Source organism: Euprymna scolopes, chromosome 19 (assembly GCF_053919585.1).
Source record: "Euprymna scolopes isolate OS-2025 chromosome 19, ASM5391958v1, whole genome shotgun sequence".
NCBI lineage: Eukaryota > Metazoa > Mollusca > Cephalopoda > Sepiida > Sepiolidae > Euprymna > Euprymna scolopes.
This window is the reverse complement of record NC_136500.1, coordinates 131,203,502-131,215,601: the sequence shown is the minus strand read 5'-3', so window position 1 is coordinate 131,215,601 and position 12,100 is coordinate 131,203,502. Positions and strand designations below refer to the sequence as shown.

Sequence of the window (12,100 nt, the reverse complement as noted above, 5' to 3'; positions counted from 1 at the left end):
AACTACCGTAAAACAGAGCATCCTCCACAAGTTTTATCAGATTCTCTTTTATTTTTACACTTAAAAAATTCCATTCAATAAATTTTAAAATATTCTTAAACATTAAAATAAGCTTCTTGTTTTTGCAATCCAATAATAATAAAAAAAAATAGTCATGCATTATAACAGACCTAAATAGAAACTAGTATGCATGTCTGATTAAAAAAATCTTCTAAAATATAACATTAAATTTGACATTTTAGTATTTGTTAAAAATGTGCTTAAAATGTGTAAAGCTTTTGTGATTTCTGATAAAATAATAATGTTTACTATAAACACAATAATAATTCGAAGTTAGCCGAATTGTTAGACTGAGCACTGCTTTTTCTAAATTTAATTGTCTTAATTGTGTGTAAAATCGGGAACAAATCATAGGAATAAAACAGGTAAGCCTGGCACCATCTACTTCTGGAAAAGAAAGACTCCTCAATTCCAAAACAGGTTACTCAAAACAATTTAGTTTCAACACATTGAATGCTGAACAATTCGATGGAATCACTTTCTGTTAGATACAAAAAGTCTCAGTTCTCGGTAAGAAGGACACAGTTTCTGGTGAAAACAACAACAGCTCAAAGTCCAGGCTTCCGTAAAGAAAGACAAAGAAGGAAAACCCACTCCCCACAAATGTCGTTACAGAAAAAAGCAAACCCTCTTATGTCAAGAGCTAATGTTAGTCTCACTTTCATGTCCACATGACACATTGTTTTAAAAAAACAATCTTTTTCTGTCAACACTTAACTATTATGTCAATGATGCTTGATTTTGATGTTTTATCAAACATTTTGGAATGGGGATAACTTGCTTTTATAATATTTACATAAAATGAGTACCCATTTATTGGCCACCACCAATTAGTAAAAACTTAATGTAGAAAAAAATATTGGTAAATCTTTGCAATCATACCCATAGTAGTTTAACCACTAAAGAATTCCAGATCTACTTTTTTTCTGCTGTTACGTTTCAAAAGATACAAAAAAATATGCGCAAAGAAGGAATTGATAAAAGATAAATAATTAAGGTTTTAGAGTGAGTGTTTATTTAACAATATAAATTTATTGTAAAATGAACACCCACTTCATGTTACATGTAATCTTTTGCAGTTTCTAATTTTTATGACAGAAGAGTGTGCCCATGTAGATTTTTTTCTTTTTTTAGGGGGAGTAGAGCCCATACATTGTTAACCGTTAAGCAAAAACGAATATAAGTCACCTATTCAACCAACCACAATAATTGGAAACTGTAAACTATTCATTGTCTTGTTGGCTGCTAACTGGCCATGAAAAAAATTCGTATTACACTTAATTTTAAGTTATTTACTATTCTTAGTTTCTTCTTTGTGTATATTTTTAAGGTTGTTGAAACAAAATAGTAAAATAAAAAGTAAAATTTTATAGGAGATAATCTACACTGTTAGATTGTAAAAATTGACCAGAATATATATATATATATATATATATATATATATATATATATATATATATATACGTTTTATTTTTTATTACCGTATCTTTCTGTTAAGTTACATTATTGTTTCAGCTACCCGGCCGTTTTTTTTGGGCCGTCTGTAGCTTCCTCAGACTTAAAGTTTTTTTTTGGCCGTCTGTAGCTACAGACGCCTCAGACTTTAAGTCTGAGGAAGCTACAGACGGCCAAAAAAAAAACGGCCGGGTAGCTGAAACAATAATGTAACTTAACAGAAAGATACAGTAATAAAAAATAAAACGCACATTTGCTTTACAACAGTATTGAGCACTTTCTTCAGTTTTAATTAATTACCATTTCTACTAAATATATATATATAAATATATATATATATATATATATATATATATATATATATATATATATATATATATATATATGTATATTTTTTTACTTTTTGCATAAAGGTAACATTTCTTGTGTGGCATGAATGGGGAAGCTTTTATATAAACAATTTTTATTTAGTCTATTTTTATAAAGGTATAAATTTTATTTTAAGAGTAAATTACCTTTCATCTCTGTTTCAATTTATAAAATTCTAAACTACTTGTAGAGCAACATACATATACTTAGTTTGGATGCAATTGCATAACTAACATAATTGCTACTTCTGTTTGAGAATGTGATCGACAGTCAACGGTGAATTATGAAACTGAATTGTGTTTTTAACAAATACAAAAATCAAGGTCATCAAATATTTCTGTTGAATTTGATTTCTTTCACATAAAATTTTGAATTTTATGTACATTACAAATATATTGATTTCTGTCGAATTTTAAGTGACTTGTTCAGTATATATTTTCTTAGATTAAAAAATAAACCTTATTATAACAACAGTTGACTAAATCAAATAATCAATAATATGGTCTTTCTAATAAATTGACAATCACATAATTCAGTATTAATGTATTAAGTCCTTACTATCACTAGTGAATCCTGATTCAGTCACGGAAATGAAAGCCATTCTAAAAATGTGTTCAAATTATTTCTTTGAAATTTGGAAAAAGGAAACATTTTAATTATGATCAATGAATTATTGTAATGAAAATAAAATTCAAAATTTATATATATACTTAACAAAATATAACAGTATGGGAATTCAGTTATGCTTGACAAAAATTCAGTTTAATTGTTCTAAGTTTTAGTTAGCAATAAACTTATTAAGTAACAAGCTCTCCAGATGTTGCTGTCTATCTTTCTCTTATATTTACTTATATAGAAAAGAATTATTACCACATTTTCCCTTTTCAGCACAAGTCTTAAACATGAAAGTGTTTCTATGTTCAACTAACGAATGCAAGTCCTAGATGCTCAAATGTTTCCAAAATTGGCCTTTTCTCACCAGACAGGTAAGTTAACTTTTGAATTAATAATAATAATTAATAAAATGTTGCTTCAAATATTTTCTGCAAAATATAAAAAAAACACTTTTAAGCAGTATTAAGAAAGGTTGAAATCTTTTTGAAGGATTTAATGTTTCTATATGTTTGCAAATTTTAGAAAAGTTAAAAGTCTGATTGTTTCTTTTTCTCATTAGATTCATAAGCTTTGAACTCATAAAAAGTTCAATCAAATATTTTCTGCAAAATATGAAAACGTTTTAAACAATATTATGCTTTTGAATGATGTATTCAGAGTAATTTTTCTTAAAGAATAGGAAAAATCTGTTTGCAAGTTTTAGAAAAATTTACAGTTATTACACGTTTTAGTTCAGCGTTAAAAGGCAAACGCTTAAGTGATGTCAAAAAATAAATTGTAAAGAGGAGATCTATGCAGGTATATATTAAAAGAAATGATGTAAGTAAAGCGTAGCTATATTAAATGCCAAACAACAAATATTTACTCTCAAAAAATAAATTAATTTTAAATTTAGATTCAACAATCCAAAAATCCTATATTATTCTTTTGAAAAAAACTCTTAAAAATCATTAAAACTAGTGTCACCAATTTAAATTCCAATATATTTCAGCAAAAACAAAGTATGTGATAAAACACAATTCCCAGTGGCATAACCTGAATTTGATTGGTTTGCTGTAAAAATAGCAAAAAGTATAATTTATGACAGTGTGAATTCTTAGGACTTGTTGAATAAAGATAGTGTTGCTGAAGTCATTTTGCAATATGGCAACACCTTGGGAACACTTCTATTCAAAGCACTGGTTTCTCTCCTAAATAATTTGTTCTCCACTTCTTATAATATATTAATAAAATTCCGTTAACAGAGATTATCCAGCACCCTCCACTCCATCTCCTTGTCCTTAACGACCAACATCATGTTAAAGACAAAAAAGTTCTTTGGTTATTTGCCACATGATTCACAAGTGGAATGCAAAAACACCCTGAATTTTTCTGAAACTAAAGATGAGACTTTTTATTCTGGAATCCATTATTTACAAGTGACACTGATAAACTACCTTAAAAAAAAACAAGCTAACAAACAGGCGTGTTTTAATAATTGTGGAATTTTTATATCTTAAAATATGGGCGCGTGTGATATCCAATAGAACCATGAAACACTTTATTGATAAAATTCACCCTGAGTTACAAAGTGGGTTTCCCGGACACTTTGGAATCATTTGCATGATATTTGTGCTATAGCAGGTTTATGAGAATTTATGAGAGAAGAATAAGAAATTTATAGATTTTGTAGACCTAAGAGACACTATTGAACAGGTTTCTGATATGTCAAACTATATGATATTGTTTCATAATAATAAAAAAGCTTTAGTCGTCTTATCGAATATTTTTGATATAATCAAGTGTCACACAAGGATGTATGATGTGGTTTTATTGTCCTTGTTTTTGTTTTTTTTAGTGATGCTCAATCATGTTAAGCTGTGCTAAATAGATCTTTTTCCTCCCAGGAGCTACCACCTTCGTTTTCTCTTCCTGGTTCTATGGGATCCATTTTTCCCTTTTTTGCCTGTTCTTTGTTCCTTAGGGCTCTTATCGGTCCTAAATTGATTTTAGCTTGGAGTTCTTATTAATTTGCTTGTCTCATCCTTCAAACTCAACAGTTTCGTTCATCATTTTTTAATCGCTAATGGCATGTGTCATCACGATTACATCTTGATGAGCTGACTCTTATTTTATTCTTCTTCCTCATCATATGACATAATTTCCAAAGATCCAACTAAGATTGCCTTTCTTGGTTTCCTCTCCTGTTTTGGAAGAGTGACCTACCGTCCAGGTCAAGCTTGGCTAACTTTTTATCGATGACATGTACCCTTTTTAATTTCTTTACTATTTGATCCAAAATCATTCATGAGAAGTTAATGTTCTTTCCATCACCCATTAATAAGATGTTCACCTCTAGTCTAACTTGATCTACTGTGTTTTTAATTTTATAATAGATGGAGTCACCTACCGAGAACACTTTCTCTTACCTATACTTGTTAATCCAGTATTCCTCTTTTTCTGTACCCTCTTAATCTGCCATCTCACTCTCACAAACATCTTGTGTTATTGTTGAACACTGAATAATTTCCAGACAAGGCTATGTTAACACCACCCCAATACATGTATTACTCGTGTCCTTATACAGGACTATTGGATGGCTTAAAACTAGTTATGCCGATGAGGTAATAGTGGTCAGCTGGTTTTTAGGGCATTTCTCTCTCAATTATATAAGGCATACTCCTTTGTTAGTGCTATCAGCGGGCTGGACAGTCTACTGAAACCTGGTATGAACTGTCTTTACTAGCTGATCATTCATATGAAGTGTGCAGATATTTTTGTTCTTTGGAAATAGATAACATTATTGTGAATTGTGGGAATGTACTTCTTTTGCTAAATATGATTTAGTGAAACATGAGAACTTGCACTGGGGACTTATGCAAAAAAAAATTAATTACCTAGTGAACGAAGTATGAGAGAAATACAAACAATTGTACTCATAGGTTAAGATCTCATGAACATCTCTTGATTAAATATTCAGGACCATTGAAAAGTTACACCCATCTTACAATAATGCAACACCTTTATTAAAGACGCTGCTCTATCCACTGTGCACTTCATACTCCATTGCTAATTTTATGCCAATATCGTCGTAATTTTCACAATATGAACTGCATGCAAAATTGATAGCAACATTCCAGTACAATGTTCATGTGCTAGGCTTATAATGCATTAGCTGTAATAATCCTCAGAAAAAGTTGAATCCTACAATCCATCCTTTACAGTCGGTAGCATGCTGGTTGTAAGCAGAAACTTCATCTTCATTTTTTATAAATTACGAAGGCAATCATATGAGTAAATATGTGAAATGTATGTTACTTATCTACTTGTGTACTTCTTTAACTCTTTTTAACGGTCTTGTTTAATTCTAGTCTCTGACTGTGGGTGTGTTTTTCAGAACATATAGGTCACAGTACATTTATAATACACAACATAAGATACCTGTCTTCTGCTGGTGCCTCTGGGAGATTCGTCAAACATTTTGGGGAGCTAAAGCATGCAAAATTGACACAAACACTGTAAGTTTTTATATATATTTTTATTCACTCCCAGACAGTTTGTCACGGCAGAACTAAAGTGAACAGCAGTCTTTGGCTTGTGGTTTCTCTGCATCCATTTGGAAATCGTCGTCCCCCCATCCTATCGGGAGCCTGTTTAGCCAATCTTTTCTCTACTGTATCTCAGACCAAACTCACTAAAATTAACTTTGCTTCTTCAACTCGAAACCCTTGATATGTCAGATCTGGTTCCTGTTTGCTTACCTTCCGGTGAAACTCAATTGGTTACAGAGTTTGATTCATGTCACATCATGACCCCTTGACCGTTTCTGCACCTGCACGTTTGCTCCTTATTGTTTCCACGAATAATCTATTGTTTCTTTGCTAGATGGATAGACAATTAAATAGATATACAAACCAAAAACTGAATAAATGCTTTATACACGGTGTTGCCCGGCGATTTCATAAAAGGAATATATAACAATAAACTAAGAACTATAAAAAAAATTATTCTTTAAAAAATAGAAAAGAACTTAGTAATAAAAGATTGATTGCAAATTCTGACAATTTTACCATTTATTAATATGCTTATCTTACAGATGCGAATAAAAGCCAATAACATCAAATTACCTATTTTTATATATATACTTTTATTTTTAGCTTATAAAATTAAATTTTTGAAGATGATTCGCAGTTGAATTGAAAGCACTTGTGATAACTATGGAACTTTCATTAATATTTTCGATTTTGATATAAAAAAAATCATACAGAAAATCGAAAAATAAAGAAAAGAATCATAAAGTATCTCCGTTGTATTTAATGTTTGCTTGAGTATACATTATATATATAAATAAATAAATGGGGAAGTTAAAGGAAGAGAGTAAAATCAATTCTTTAAGAGGAGACTTATCGGGATAAGTTCAAAGCTCAACAAAATTGTATTGGAGCTTCACTTACCCAACACTTGTATATCTTAAGTTAGTTTTAAATAATAAATTGAATAAATATGAATATTGTATTCTAATAAAATGTTTCGGAAGTTGATTGAATTATGGATTCGGTTAACAATGAACTAAGAACTATAAAAAAATTTATTCTTTAAAAAATAGAAAAGAACTTAGTAATAAAAGATTGATTGCAAATTCTGACAATTTTACCATTTATTAATATTCTTATCTTACAGGAAAGTTAGTTTAAAATAATAAATTGAATAATTATGAATATTGTATTCTAATAAAATGTTTCACATTTGAGCGGAAGTTGATTGAATTATGGATTCGGTTACTGTTGACTGTACTTAAAAACATGAAAGGAAAAATAAAAACAAAATACTGAAAAAAAAAATTTTACTTAAAATCTGTAGAAATATGGTTATCTGTTGATTATAGGTTTGAGTTATTATCGGTTATTAGTTATTTTAAAATTAAATCTTATCAAATATAACATTAAACATGCTGATAAATTACATGCCTGTAGTTAAAAATAATTTAAACGTTTAGATGAATTCAAGGTGAACAGATAAAAAATAAACCAATTATAGATACTATTTTTTACTCTTTTCATCCGAGTATCAAGAAAAAAAGAAGAAGCTAGATTTTGCTACATGTCAGCTTTGAGATTTTTTTGCATCCTGTCTAAGAGGAAGATTATTAAATCCTTAAATACATGGCAGCAATGTGAGTTTTGCACCCGTGTAGGATACTTTAAGTAATTTTCTAGCAGATTAGAGAAACCCATTTTCCTTGAAGCAGCCTTGTTAATATTAAAGTATTTATGTATTTGATAATTATTAAATTAAAAATTTGTTCCTACCTATACTTGAAGATAAAAAACATTAACTCGCTGATATGTTAAACACCTGTAGTGACTATTAATGTCTACATTCAGATGAAGTAGGGGTAAACAGAAATTTCTTATCAAATAAATAGTAATAATAGGATTACAAACTGAAAAACATATGAGAGAAAAATAAGAAACACTTAACAAATATGAGGTTTTACTGTATCCTTTCTAAGCAAATCAGTCTCTCTTTTGGGGCACTAAGAAGCTTTTGATGCTTACGAAAATTATGCAGATTCGTATATCAAGTATATGTTGAAGGCAGATATAACTGCATGCAGGGAAAACTTTTTGCTGAACCTATGGACATTATCATAATAACAATCGCTAACAGTATATTAAAGTCCATGATACACACACACATACACATATATAAATACACACATATATATATATGTCTCTGTGAAAATACTAAATAAATTCTAAGTATAATTGCCTCTGAACTATAGTCTAAGCAATATCTGTATCGAATTAATCTAAATGCTGTGAGTTCAATGCAATAATATTTACGACAACAAACAATATAAATATGTGAACGACGTTATTAAAATATTCAATTTGATTTATTTTTATTTACAGATGTTGCTGCTTGATCGATTGTTGAATTTTAATTGATCATCATTTTCTTTAAACATCGTTCTATAGACAATTATTGCCTTTTTTGAAGACAAGATTTATTTTCTTAATAATTTTTAAACTATGTTGCTTTGCAAAAGACAATACTTTAACTATTGATCTAAGAAATATCTGTCATACATGCAACAACAAATAAATGTGATATTATTTTGTTTCTCTTGGCATAAAAATCCCATATCCTTGTTTTGACATTTGTATTGTTTCGGGATACATTGTAATGAAATATGCAGAAGGGACAAAAGTTACATTCTTGTGAAGTCTGTGGGTATTCTTGCACCAAAAAATCAATCATAGTGAAACATATGAGAAGGCACACTGGAGAAAAACCATATTCTTGTAAAATATGTGGATATTCCTATTCTCAAAAATCAAATTTAGTGACGCATATGAGAACACATACTGGAGAAAAGTCACATTTTTGTGAACTATGTAAATATTCGTTTTCTGCAAAATCAACTTTAGCGAGACATATGAGAACTCACACTGGAGAAAAGCCCCATTCTTGTGAAGTGTGTGGATATTCTTGCTCTGCAAAATCATCTTTAGTGAGACATATGAGAACTCATATTGAGGAAAAGCTACATTCTTGTGAAGTGTGTGGATATTCATGTTCTGAAAAATCATATTTAGTGGCCCACATGAAAACTCATACTGGAGAAAAGCCATATTTTTGTCAAGTGTGTGGATATTCTTGTTCCCAAAAATCAAATTTAGTGAAACATATAAGAATTCACACTGGGGAAAAACCACATTCCTGCGAAGTGTGTGGATATTGTTTTTCTGTAAAATCATATTTAGTACAACATATGAGAACTCACACTGGGGAGAAGCCACATTCCTGTGAAGTGTGTGGATATTCTTTTTCTCAAAAATCACAGTTAGTGAGGCATATAAGAACACACACTGAGGAAAAACCACATACTTGTGAAGTGTGTGACTATTCTTGTTCCATTAAGTCAAACTTAGTGCAACATATGAGAACCCACAGTAAGGAGAAGCCACACTCTTGTGAAGTGTGTGGATATTCTTTTTCTGTAAAATCTAATTTAGTGAGACATATGAAAACACACACTGGGTAAAGATGTGGAGAGATGCAGCTTGACAGAGCGACGAACATCTGGGAACATGAACCACCACCAATAACATCAAATGGAAAAGTGACCGTGTTCTATGACAAATACATACAGGCGGGCAGATACATAAAAGACAAGGCCATCAAGCCAGATATTGTAATATGGAACAAGCCTGAAAGAACTGCACTCATTATCGATGTTACAGTCCCAAATGATTTTGGCCTTAACAGAGCTGAACGGGAAAAAAAAACAAAATATCAGGACCTAAAAAATGATCTAAAAACGACATGGTCTCTGAAAGAAATAAACATTATACCGGTTGTGATAGGAGCAACTGGGTTAATAAAAAAGAATCTTCCTAAATACTTAGAAGCAATCCCTGGAAGACCAAGCTGTAACGAAATACAAATAGCAGCCATAAAGGGAACAGCATCTATTCTTAAAAGAGCCCTCGGATATAAATTTAAATCATAACAGAATCAAGTGTTAGCTCCAGGAGGGAGCCCCTTGATCTCTTAATACTTACTGAAGTAAAATAAATAAAAAAAGGTAAAACATATATGCCACAAGAGGAAGTAGATCTCATTAGACATGAGGCTCTGTAAACCGCAGAAGAAGATAACTATAAGGTAAAGGATGAGGAGACAATATGAAGATAGGAGGTGGTATGGGAAAAGGGAAGGGAGGTTGACATTGATATGGGCAACAGATTATGCAAAACTAAAGCATCAAAGACAAAAAGACAGAACAGCAACTTGGAGGGGATCTTTTTTTTCATTTTTATCCTGGAAGAGCCAACCTCCCTCCAAGTAAGATAACAACAAAGTGTTATAACAGCCTCAAAATGTTTACCACAAGAGGACTAGACTACATGTCTTCAAAAATAACAGTTTTTTTGGTGAGCAACAGATGTCCCCTGTAAAAACCCAATAAAAATGCCCACAATAGAGCTACTCCAACAAATTAAACCACAACCACAAACTTCACCGTCAGAACCCATCCAGCTGTTTCAGCATATGCCCAGCTCTCCTGGAACTCCTGTGCCTCTGGAGTTTCTGACTGACATAACACCTGTCCTCACAAACTCTCTGCTGGGAACCCCACAACCACTGACCCAGGAATCTATATCACCTAACAGGACACCATCACCTGAACCACCACCACAATCACCTAGACCACCATCACCATCAGTTGTACTCCCATGATGCCAGTTTGCCAATGTTATTCCTTGGAATTTGAAATAAACTTTTCACACAATGTTTTTCAAAAAAGTAAACGTTAACAATTACATTTCTCTATCGATACTGTAATTGTATTATTCTATGAAATGACTTTGTTTTATGTGGAGTTAATGACATAACGAAATAGCTTGATAATATGCATAATGAGTTTAGGCAGAATTTGGGAAGAAATAGAAGACTAAAAACGTGGGACAAGTTAACACGAAAGAGATTGTCTCCACGTTTTGGAAGCTGAGAGCAATGCGACTTTAGCATAATGTGGAATATTATGCTGAGAAGTCAAGAATAAAATGATATCAAATTGTTTGGTTTCTCTTCAGAGGGAGATGAACAGAGAGAAGAGATGAAGATACAACGGAAAGAGGTATATTTTATATGTTAAACGAATACATACATACATACATGATGATTGCAACGTCTTGTCAGACGAGTGCCACTTCCTCAGACATTCAAAATCCATGAGCCCAAATACCCGAGGGAGTATCTATACAAAGATGATGTTACAGAGTCTTAGCTTTGTACGACAGCTAAGTCTCTCTCTCGGTTCAAAATGTTGAGATCCAGCAACAAGCAAGAGCAAGATAACCAGCAACAAATTAAACTGCAGACCAGCTTAATGCGGGTACTGGTCTTCTGCTTTATGGTTTTTTAAATCAGAGATTTGCTTCTCCTAGAAAGGTTGCGTTCACCACAGCTTACGGCAGCCCTCTCCATCCCAATACACATATACACACACACAAATATACACGGTGCTAGTTGGCCATTGACCCAGAAAAAGAGTTCATTCGCCCTTTGGAAGGTCTTGTTTTTAATCCTTCAGGGAGACTAGCCGCCCTCCTCACCAAACAAGTCTGGTGGGGGAACCAGTTTAGTGGCTGGTGACCCGACCATCAGGCAGGTAGTACTGGGTTACATGGTACCAGTAGCATATGACATGACCTGACATACATACATACATACATATATACATACATACATACATACAAGAACTACTGTATATCTTAGTCCAGGAATGGATTACTACGCAGCTAACATATAGTTTAAAAGGAGAAAGGTCGGGCCCATTAATTTTTTGAAATTGTATCAATTTTAAGTTAAAATATGAGAAAAATTATATATGTTAAATGGGTTGTGAAGAAAACAAAATAGAGAAAAAATTAATACAAACACACATGAAGAAAAATAGAAATCATGCATAAAAAATAATCCTGGTACTTTTAGAAATAGAATAAAATAAGTTAGACCATCTGATTTGTGTCTTGGTTTTCTAAAGTTAATGACATAAGAAGATAATTTGGTAATACACGTAGTGAGTTTAGTTAAAACGTAGGACAAA

The 12,100-nt window shown here is 31.6% G+C and overlaps 1 long non-coding RNA gene across 1 annotated transcript in view; it reads left to right on the top strand.

Annotated features, from left to right (window-relative positions):
* The window catches only part of LOC145239979 (uncharacterized), a 15,866-nt gene extending 4,698 nt beyond the window's left edge, over window positions 1–11,168 (top strand). Inside the window, exons 2-4 of the long non-coding RNA XR_013862450.1 lie at window positions 2,773–2,870; window positions 8,394–9,525; window positions 10,073–11,168. This is a non-coding gene — a long non-coding RNA (uncharacterized LOC145239979). The remainder of the gene's footprint in view (window positions 1–2,772; window positions 2,871–8,393; window positions 9,526–10,072) is intronic.
* The last annotated feature ends 932 nt before the right edge of the window (window positions 11,169–12,100 follow it).